Source organism: Panthera leo, chromosome D4 (genome assembly GCF_018350215.1).
Source record: "Panthera leo isolate Ple1 chromosome D4, P.leo_Ple1_pat1.1, whole genome shotgun sequence".
Lineage (NCBI taxonomy): Eukaryota > Metazoa > Chordata > Mammalia > Carnivora > Felidae > Panthera > Panthera leo.
In genome coordinates, this window is record NC_056691.1 from 62329377 (window position 1) to 62340780 (window position 11404).

General features: G+C 41.4%; 1 protein-coding gene across 1 annotated transcript in view; it reads right to left on the bottom strand.

The window, feature by feature from the left end:
- TEX10 (testis expressed 10) overlaps window positions 1-2117 on the bottom strand; it is a 60656-nt gene extending 58539 nt beyond the window's left edge. Inside the window, exon 1 of the mRNA XM_042913002.1 lies at window positions 1945-2117. The gene's annotated coding sequence lies outside the window, so the exon portion shown is untranslated. The remainder of the gene's footprint in view (window positions 1-1944) is intronic.
- Window positions 2118-11404: the final 9287 nt, after the last annotated feature.

Consider the following 11404-nt stretch of genomic DNA (forward strand, 5'->3'; position numbering starts at 1 on the left):
TGACCGTGAGATCATGACCTGAGCCGAAGTCGGCCGCTTAACCGACTGAGCCACCCAGGCGCCCGTATACAAAAAGTTTTTAATTAAGCAAGCACTCTTTGTGAACTTTCCCTACAATTTTATTATTAGCTAGTACTAGAGATGAAAATAAACGGTATGAGACAAAAAATGAATTAACCCCCACTCACCAATCCTCTGGGCTATCTTTAGCCACTAACTACCTGACCTGTGTCCAACATACAGTCGGTCAAGCTTATACCATATTATGCATCACTTTATATTAGTCACAGTAATTTCCCTATTAGAAACTAAGAGGGCTGATGGCCCTTCCTTGACTTTTAAAGCTAATAATATTATTTTATGGTACACAAAGACCATTTTTATACTAGGAATTTTTAAAGTCCTATTACCAATTTGTTACTTTCACATTAAAATAAAGATTTTCAGGGGCACCTGGCTGGCTCAGTCAGTTAAGCTCAGACTCTGGATTTTGGCTGCTCATGGGATCAAGTCCCACAATGGGCTCCACACTGGCAGCTCGGAGAATGCTTGGGATTCTGTCTCTCTCTCTCTCTCAAAATAAATAAACTTAAAAAAATAATAAAGGGGATGCCTGGGTGGCCCAGTCAGTTAAGCCTCTGACTCTTGATTTCCACTTAGGTAATGATCTCAGGTTTGTGAGTTCAAGCTTCACTATCAGCAGGGAATCTGCTTGAAATTCTCATTCTCATTCCCTCTCCCTCTCTCCCTCTCCCTCTCTCTCTCTCTCTCTCTCTCTCTCTCTCTCTCGGCCCCACACCTGCTTACGCTCTCTCTCCCTCTCTCAAAGTAAATAAACTTTTCAAAAACTTTTTTTTTTTTTTTAAATAAGTTAAATAAAGATTTTCAAGGGCACCTGGCTGGCTTAGTCGGTAGAGTATATAACTCTGGATCCTGGATCTCAGGGTTCCAATTTCAAGCCCCATCATGGGTGTGAAGATTACATAAAATTAAATCTTTAAAAATAAGTAAATAAAACAAAAATAAAGATTTTCATAGCACAGCAAATATTCTGAATAAGCCACTTTTACAGCAGCCAACACTGAATAGTAGCTAGAAACTCAAGCGTCAGGGGTTGAAATCTCACATCACTGGACCTCCTACGCGGGTGAGCCCCTAAAGTTTTAGAAGTGAATTTCATACATTCCAGTTACAGGTCTTCTAATTTCAACAAAAGGAAGATTCCAGCGTGTCAGAATTTCGACCTAATCGAATTTCAGCTACTTTGTCTACCACCTTAATTTCCAGCTTCTTTTCCAAAAGATAGATAAATAAATAAAAATGCACACTGCAGTCGACCTTTGGTAATTTCCCCGCCAACCCCTTACTCTCACGAGTTCCTCCCAACTCTCCTGAGGGGGACAATCGGGAGACACCAGACTTCCCAGAAAGTAAATAGCCCCACACAGGGGCGCCTCCAGACAGCCGCCGAACCCACTCTGCTCCGCAAAGACTGCTAAACCCCCACACCTGGACGGCGACGGGGCCGAGTAGGAGACGCCCACTCATCCCCACCGCCCCACTTCGGTCCAGCATCCCACAAGTGAAGAGCCGGCGGGCTGTAGAAACTACCGTGCCTTCTACTCCCACGGACGGCGATCAGGGCCACAGTCGGGGAAGCGGGCCCCAACCTACACACCCCGGCCTAAAAGTCTCCGGGACGCGAAACCGCGCGAACCCGCCCAGTCACTTGAGGCGCTTCAAACGCCCGCGGGGCGCCCCGCCCCCGCACAGCCCAGCTCCGCACCCAGGCCCCGCTCCGCCGCGGCGCCGCGGGACAGCCTCCGGACGCGCAGACCGGCCACAGCCGGCCCGGCCCGCCTGGGCCGCGGACCAGGGGGCGACGGCCCCGCGCGCCGTCCCACGCCCCGGGAGGGCCCGGCCCGACGGGCGGCGGCCGCTCACCTGAAGGCCCGCCGGGACCGGGGCGCGGAGACAGAGGAGAGGAGCGTCCGAACAGAAGCCCACGAGGCGACGGCGTGCGCCACCGGCCTCAGCCTCTAGCTCCCGGAGCGTGTTTTCAAATCGCCTCGTCCTCACGCGGCCGCGTCTCCTTCCGCCGCCCGGAAATCAGGGCCCCTCCCCCGCCGCGCCGCGCTCACGTGACAGCGGCCCGCAGCCGCGCGCAGCCGGGGAGGCGGGAGTGGGAGAGGTAGGCCCCGCCCCCGGGAGGAGGGGGCCCGCCGGAAGCCCCCCGCTCTCCGGGAAGCCCAGGGAGGAGAGCGCAGGATCCGGGGACAAAGCTTGGCCCTGAACTTGCTGGGCGTGCATGTTGGGGGGTGTCATCCTAGTTACAGCTGCCTGAGAGCATGCCTTTTCTCCCTTCGCTAGACCACGATTCCCCAGACCTGCAGCCACATTCAAAGAACAGAAGTTGAACTGAATTGGGAAAGGGAAAAGTTTCAAGCTGCTAGAACCACAGAATTCCTGAGGACGTTAACCTGGATGGAAGTTAAGAATCACTTGACCAAGGGCAAAGTACACCTAGTAGCTGGAACCTAACAGTCTTAGTCGAGGATTTTCCCTCATATTTCAATAGCTCAGCACTAAGATTCCTACTGCTGAAATGAAGTGGGCCCAGGGAAGCTAAGGGAGAAATCGAATGCCTAGAAACGGTTGAGAAAGCAAGGAGAGTGGTTCTTTGAAAGATAGCCTTGCCAAAGACTGGCTGGTGGAGTGGAGAAAAGAACCCCAGGTGTGGACCTGAGACCTTGATCCAAATTTGCCTCTACAGCTTACCAGATATAAAACAGTAAAACTGACAATCATATGAGCCTCAGTTTATGAGCAGAGACCCAAACGCAGGGACTAAAACCATTCCTGTTCTAAGATCAGAGACAAAGCTGACTCAAATACCCACCTTTCCCTTCCCTGGCAGCAGAGCCATACTACCACAATCTGCCTTGAATCCATCATAAACATTTGGAAGTCAGCAGCATTATATCGTATTACATGACATTAAAAGTTATGAGACTGGATCAGAAGAGGAAAGATTTATTGCTAGCCAGACATGTCCCCTAAACTTCAGATTCCTGGCTAACAGCTTTTTCAACATTTCCTTTGAACATCCTATATACATCTCGAGGTGAACATGTCCAAAATGGATCTCCCTATTTTCCCCCTGAAACTTATTCCTATTACAGCTTCTTCATCTCAAATAGCAACTTCACCCCTCTAGTTACTCGGGCCAAAAACCCAAAGAAAGTCTTCTTTCTCCCACATCACACATCTAATTCATCAGGTGATTCTGTTGACATCAAGTGTTTCCACCACTTACCATCACCTCCCTTGCTATCATTATGGTCCAAGGCATCTCATGATCATTATAGAAAACCTCTGAACAGGTTTGCCATTTCCACCATTGCATTCTCGTGTCTTCCCCTTACATTCTAATATCAGCAGAGTAGCTGTGTGATTAATTTCAAATCTCAGATCAGGTCACTCTTTTGCTCAAAACCCCTCATTAATTCCCCACTTCACTTGGAATAAATCCAGAGTCCTTATCATGGCCTCAAGATCTGCCATATTCTGACTTATTACTGAACCTCTGGGCACTCCAATGACTTTCCTTTTTCACTCTACTCCAGCCATCCTTGCTTCTTTGCCTGTAGCAAAGTGGCGCTGGTGGTGATGTAGCTGATGGAAGTGCTTAGCCTGGCTAAAGGAAGTAGCCAGACTTCAGCCAACTATTACCATGAGGAAATGCAAATCTCATGTTCAAGAATAAAGGAAAACAGAAATCCAGAAATTTTTATGAGAAATATTACCTTTTTTTGAAAATGTTTAATGTTTTTATTTATTTTTGAGAGAGACAGAGACAGACCACAAGCAGGAGAGGGGCAAAGCAGAGAGAGACACAGAATCCAAAGCAGGCTCCAGGCTCTGAGCTGTCAGCATGTCTGAGCTCAGCTGTCTGAGCATGATGTGGGGCTCAAACCCAAGAACTGTAAGATCATGACCTGAGCTGAAATCACTTAACTGACTGAGCCACCCAGGTGCCCCTGTAAGAAGTATGATCTTTAAATACTGGTGAAGAAGAACATTGTTTCCTGTTTTTAAAACACTGGGGTGTCTGGGTGGCCCAGTCAGTAGAGCATGAAACTCTTGATTTTGGGGTTGTGAATCTGAGCCCCATGTTGGGTGTGGAGATTACTTAAAAATAAAACCTAAAACAACAACAACAACAACAACAAAACACTGGGTAGGCCAAACAAAATACTTACAAGCCGGTTGCCAGTTTCCAACCCCTGGTTAAAGACATGAAAAATATATACATTAGGATAATGTATTTTATCCATTGTATTTATTTTATCCGTATGTATTTTAATGTATTTTAGCTTTTTCCAACTGTAAATGATGAACTCAGCAACTGCAAGGATCATCTGCTTAGCCCAGCCAGAACAGACCTTTGATAAATAACAACAATATAGCTAATCAAGGTCTTGGACCCACGCCAAAAAACACATACACAGTGAACATGCATTCTAGAATCCGTGGTATATTTCATTTTCAAAATTCTGTCCAATTGGCCACAGAAACTACAGTATTAGTTTCCTGGGGCTTCTGTAACCAAGTACCACAAATTTGATGGCTTAAACAACAGAAATGTATTAATTTGGGAGGCTAGAAGTCTGACATCATGGTTTGGCAGGGCTGGTTCTTCCCGAGGGCTCTGAGGGAGACTGCTCCATGCCTCTCTCCTAGCTTCTAGTGGTCTTAGATGAATTCCAAGTGGGTGGTAGATGGTTTCTCTGTGTCTTCACACTATCTTCCTTCTATGTGTATCTGTGTCTGTGTCCAAATTTCCTCTTTTATAAGGACACCAATCATATTGGATTAGGGCCCTCTCTGATGACCTCATTTTTAACTTGATTACTTCTGTAAAGACCCTGTTTCCAAATAAGATCATCTTCTGGGTTGCTTGGGGGTTAGGACTTCAACATGTCTTTTCGGAGGGACACAATTCAATTCATATGGGACACGAAGATCTGTGTCCAGAAATATCTGTATTTAATCTGAACAACCTCTCTTTTTTTGTCTATGCTCAGACACATCACAAACGCTGAGATTAAGTAACTTCTACACAATTTGTATAACCGTTTCAGGTTCTCTGTTTTTTATACCAGACTTCCAGTTAATGTTTGCTTTGGAAATAGGGTACCACTCCTTAAAAAAAAAAAAGTTTAATAAACTTGATTTTATAATGTTGAGGCAAATAATAAAAGCATAAACATATTAAACTCTTACCTTATGTTTCAAAGCTACTGCTGACACACAAAAATCAGAGACTTTTTGAAGAAAGCTGAAAAGGAGAACTTCAAATCTGGTGCTAAACCAGAGACAAAAATTCAAAATACATTCTCTAGGAATTGACTTATAGGATATATGCAAATTAGGTAACTACCTGGTACATATATTTTTAATTTTTTTTAATGTGTATTTATTTTTGAAGGAGAGAGAGAGAGAGAGCGTGAGCAGGGGAGGGGCAGAAAGAGAGGGAGACACAGCATCTGAAGCAGGCTCCAAGCTCTGAGCTGTCAGCACAGAGCTCCATGCGGGGCTCAAAGTCACCAACTGTGAGATCATGACCTGAGCCACCCAGGTGTCCTTGCCTGGTATATTTTAAAGGGCAATAAATGGCAACAAATGTTGTTATTGACAATGTATCATTGTGCAAAATGAAACTTTTAGTTAGGTCTCCTGGGTAGGAAAGTAACGAGAAACCAGTTCTGACTTTAAAAGGAATTGATTGAGATACTGGGCAACACATAGGATGGCCAGGAAGACTGCTGACAACTTGGAAAAAGACAGGAAGGAGGAACACAAGCTAAGAGCTCAGAATACAACCACCATTGTACCACAAAAATCAGTTCAAGACATAAGAATTGGAAATGAGGAAATAAAATCATCTCCATTTACTGATGTGATTGTATACCTGGGGAAAAAAAATCAATTGTAAAGCTACTACAAACAAGAATTCAGAAAAAGTGAGTCAGTATAAAATTAACATTCAGAAATCCATAGATTTCACATATACAAACAATAACCAGTTAGACAATAGAATGGAAAAGGAAGTCCCATTTACAATAGCAATCAAAACAGATAAAATTCCTAGTACTGAGTGGCACCTGGGTGGCTCAGTCAGTTGAGCCTCTGACTCTTGGCTTCAGCTGAGCATTGATAGTGCAGAACCTGCTTGAGATGCTCCCTCTCACTCTCTGCTCCTCCCCCTTTCACCTGTGTGCACGCACTCTCTCTCTCTCTCTCTCTCTCTCAAAATAAATAAATAAACTTAAAAAAAAATTCCTAGTACCCAGGCACCTGGGTGGCTCAGCCGGTTAAGTGTCCTACTCTTGATTTTGGCTCAGGTCATGATCTCACCATTCATGGGTTCGAGCCCTGAATCCGGCTCTGTGTTGACAGCAAGGAGGCTGCTTGGGATTCTCTCTCTCTCTCTCTCTCTCTCTCTCTCTCTCTCTATCTATCTCTGTCCCTCCCCTGCTCTCTCTCTCAAATCAATAAACTTTATTTTTTTTTAAATTTTTTTTAACGTTTATTTATTTATGAGACAGAGAGAGACAGAGTGTGAACAGGGGAGGGGCAGAGAGAGGGGGAGACACAGAATCCGAAACAGGCTCCAGGCTCTGAGCTGTCAGCACAGAGCCCGACGCGGGGCTCGAACTCACAGACCGTGAGATCATGACCTGAGCCAAAGTCGGACGCTTAACCGACTGAGCCACCCAGGCGCCCCTCAAATCAATAAACTTTAAAAAACAAATAAATAAACTTTAAATATTTTTAATAAAAAATTCCTAATACTGAATAAGAAATCGGATTAAAATATACAATACCCTTCAGGTGTCAATTCTCCCAAAATTTATTGGTAAACTGAATGAGATCCCAATAAATATGTCAACAGAATTTTTTTTTTCTAGACCTACACAGGCTGGTTAATATCTGAATATGAAAAAAAACCAAAAACCAACAACTAAGAATAGCAAGAAAACTTTGAAAAAAAAAGCAGCAAGAAGGGAGCAGCCCTATTAAATATAGAAACATGTTCTAAAACCTCAATAATTTAAAATATGGATTTTGACATATGAATAGACAAATCAATGGAACAAAATACAAAGTCCAGAAATAAACCCAAATAAAAACAAGAATTTAGTACTTATAAGGTCAATATCTCCTATCAATAGTATAAAGATAAATGGTTTGCACAAATAGGAAGCCATTTGGAAAAAGATAAAGTTGGGTTCATACTTTACATACTATCTTCAAAGATATAAATTTTAAAAATCCATTAAAGTCTCAGAAAACAAAATTATTTTATGATTTTGACCTTGTCCTAGGACTTAAAATCTAAACACCAGGGGGGAAAGTTTCAAAAATATGATTATAGGCTTTTCCCAAAACTTTCAGAAATCTTCTGCAAGACCAAAAAAAAAAAAAAAAAAAGGAAATAAAAAGTAAAGTTACAAGGCAAATAACAAATTTGGAAAAATATTTGCAACTCATATCACAGGAAAAGGAAGTAAAGGATTAATTTTCTTTTTTTTTTTAATTTTTTTTATGTTTTTATTTTATTTTTGAGAAACACAGTGAGAGCAGGGGAGGGGCAGACAGAGACACAGAATCTGAAGCAGGCTCCAGGCTCTGAGCTGTCAGCACAGAGCTTGACGTGGGGCTTGAACTCACAGACTGAGAGATCATAACCTGAGCCAAAGTCGGACACCCAACTAAGCCACCCAGGTGCCCCAAGATTAATTTTCTTAATGTATAAAGAAATCCTAGAAACAAATAAAAGACATCATGTACTTAATAGGAAAATATTTATTTCCAAAGAGTTTATAGAAAAAGAAATATAAATCACCCTAAATAAAAGATTTAAAACCTGATATACAATAAGAGAAATGCAAATTAAAAGTCAGATTATTTTTCTTATTTTTAAGATTATCAAAACTCAGAAGTTTGACAACATACCTGTTGGTGACACTGGAGAAGCAGCATTCTCACATACTGTTGGTAGAAGTGTAAATTATGGAAGGTGTATTTGCAAGAATTAAGTTTGGCTGGGAGTCACAGTAAAACACACAAAAAATAATTTCTTACATTAAAGTCAAGAAGTTAATTACTCACATTAAAATCAAGGTGTAGGCAGGCTAAGCATGAGGTGTCTGTTCCAGGAAGTCCTCATTCAGGCTGCTTCTCTGTCATTGCTCCATTCCCAAAGTCACCTCATGGTTCAGGAGTGCTGTAGCTCCAGCCATCATGCCCACATTTTAGCCAGCAAGCAAAAAGAAATGAACGAGGAGGACATGGTCTCTCTATCTGGGGAGACTTCTTAGAAGTTAAATACGGCACTTCTGCTTACATCCTTCTGGCAGAACACAGACTGTATCTAACTAACTGTGTAAGAACTGAGAAACAGAAGAGACTTTTTGTGAGTACTGAAAATCACTGCCACAAAGATGATTTTGTGAAATTTTTGTTTCAATTTTATATAAACATGTATATGTATATTCATTGACAAAGCCAAAAATATTCCTCTAGTAGGTCTCAATTTTTTAAACTTTGAAAACTAAATGAGGTGATATGATATATTACGAGAACACGGGAAGAAAATAGACATGATTATTCTTCTGACCCACGTGGAAAGGACTTTTCAAAGCATAAGAACAAAGAAGAATGATCTGGTGGGATGAATTGGTAAAAATTTTAAAATTTTTATATCAAAAAATATTTTAAACAAAACCACTAGGAAAAAGATAGATTAGGTAATAAATGCTGTTAGGACAATTGGTGAGCCATTTGAAGGGATGAGAAACTGGCCTCCATAAAATTCCTAACATCAGAAGCATGACATACAAAAAAAAAAAAAAAAGAAGGAAAAAATTGAAATATTCCACAGCAACCTCTGTTGTCCAGTCAGGAGACAGAAACCATGTCAGTTATTTTTATAGAGAGAATTTAATACAAAGAATTATTAACTACATACTCAAGAAATAAAAGCACAGAAAGAGGATGTGAGATATCAGAGGGAAAACTGAAGGAAGCAGCCACTATCCCCAAAGGCTGGAAGAACAAAGGAAGGAGTGGGGATTAGTACAATTTAGAAGGTTGTAGATGGGGCCCTCAGAGCTGTAAGTGAGACCTCCAGAGAACTGGGGGGTACCAACTGGCTGATGCCTTTGAGGTGGTGCAATAAGTCTGCTGGTGTACATTTTGGAAAAACTGCAAACTGGAATATTGCTCTGGAAGCAAGTTGCTCCTGGGTGAATACTCATTGTTGTAGTGCTGTTGACAAGAACAAAAACAAACAAGAATAAGGGAGTCCCTTCTTCTTCCTGGATCCTTCCAGTCTCCCTGTCCTGCCTCCCATTGGCAGAGCCTAGCAGGGAGCCAGCTATCAAAGCTCAAACAAGATTTGCAGAGTCCCAGATGCAGAAGCACAGAGCAGAATATAGAAGGGTGAGTTTGAAGAAAGAGGGGATTACTTAATAATCAGCACTACAACTTTAAAAAATTGTAAACAACTAAACAAAGTAACAAAAGCATCAGAAAGAATAGAGTACAATGCATGTGTAATTTAGGGGTTAAGGAGACTTTTCTTTGAAAAGTTAGGAAACCTAGAAGCCATTGAAGAAAAATATAGAGTTCACAACATTAAAAAAATGTAATGCAATATGGCAAATACCATAAACATAGACAAAAGGCAAAAAAAGTAGCTCAGGGGAAAGAATTGTAACACATATGAAAGATAAGTGATTAATATCTGCAATATACAAGAAGCCTTTTCAAATTATTGAGAAAATGACAAAAACAATCCAATGGAGAAAGAGGCCTACAGCTATGAATAGCAATTCAAACACACAAAAATCCAAATGATCAATAAACTTTTATAAGCCTGCTCAAGCAGACAACTGTCAGGGAAATGTAAATTAATATAACAATGGGATATAACTTCTAATTTATCAAATTCACAACAGTTATAAACCAATCGAACACCTACTGCTGGTAGGGATATAAGGAAAAGTGTATTCTCATCCTTTACTGCTGAAAATGTAAAATAATGCAGCCATTTTGGAAAGAAGTCTGGAAATATCTAAACAAAGTTTTATTTATTTTTTAGAGAGAGAGAGAGAATGAAAACAGGGGAGAGTCAGAGAGAGAGAGAATCTCAAGGAGGCTCCACATTGAGTGCAGAGACAGGCGCCCCCAAAGTTTTCTTTAAATTCATATTCTTTAAATCTAGTAATCCCATCCCCTAAGAATTTACCCCATAGACATAAAAGCATCAGTCCAAACTATATACTGTATTTGTAAGATATTTATTTCAACAATATTTGAGTAGCAAAACAACGGAATATCAATCAGTAGGGGGACAGTTTAATAAACTGCGATACATTGACTATTGTGAAGCCACTAAAAGGACTGAGTTCTAGGGCAGCTGGGTGGCTCAGTTTGTTGAGCATCCAACTCTTGATTTCGGCTCAGGTCATGATACCAGGGTTGTGAGACTGAGCCTCTCGGGGGAGTCCCCACCAAGTTAAAACTTGCTTAAGACTCTATGTCTTGGGGCGCCTGGGTGGCTCAGTGGGTTAAGCGGCCGACTTCGGCTCAGGTCATGATCTTGCGGTCTGTGAGTTCGAGCCCCACGTCGGGCTCTGTGCTGACAGCTTGGAGCCTGGAGCCTGTTTCGGATTCTGTGTCTCCCTCTCTCTGACCCTCCCCCGTTCATGCTCTGTCTCTCTCTGTCTCAAAAATAAATAAACGTTAAAAAAAAATTAAAAAAAAAAAAAGACTCTATGTCTCTCTCTCTTCCTTCTGTCTGTCTGTCTGTCTCTCTCTCTCCCCCTGCCCCTCCCCCCACTCACACGCAAGGGCTCTCTCTCTCAAAAAAAAAAAAAAAAGAAAACAAAAAGAAAGAAGAAAAAAGGACTGAGTTCCCTCTATATCAGTTAGTTTGTTTGAAGAGACTTCTTTCCCAATGTATTTTCAAGTAAAAATAACAACCTTCATGAAAGTAAACATAATCTAATCACATTTATGAAATAAACCAAAAATCCATGTATTGTATGCAACCATGTAAACACGGAGAAATATGTAAACACAGGTCAGAAAGTTATTAATTACCTGAAAGGAACAGAAGCAAAGAGGGATGTGTAAATAGCATAAAGAGATGATTGAAAGGATGGTTATCAAAATTACAATAAAATATTTAATACTTTAATGTCAAACATTTTTTTTTAATTTTAACATAGTACATTTTCTTTTTCTTTTTAAGTTTTATTTATTTATTTTGAGAGAGAGCACACATGAGGGGCAGAGAGAGAGGGAGAAAGGAAATCCCAAACAGGCTCTG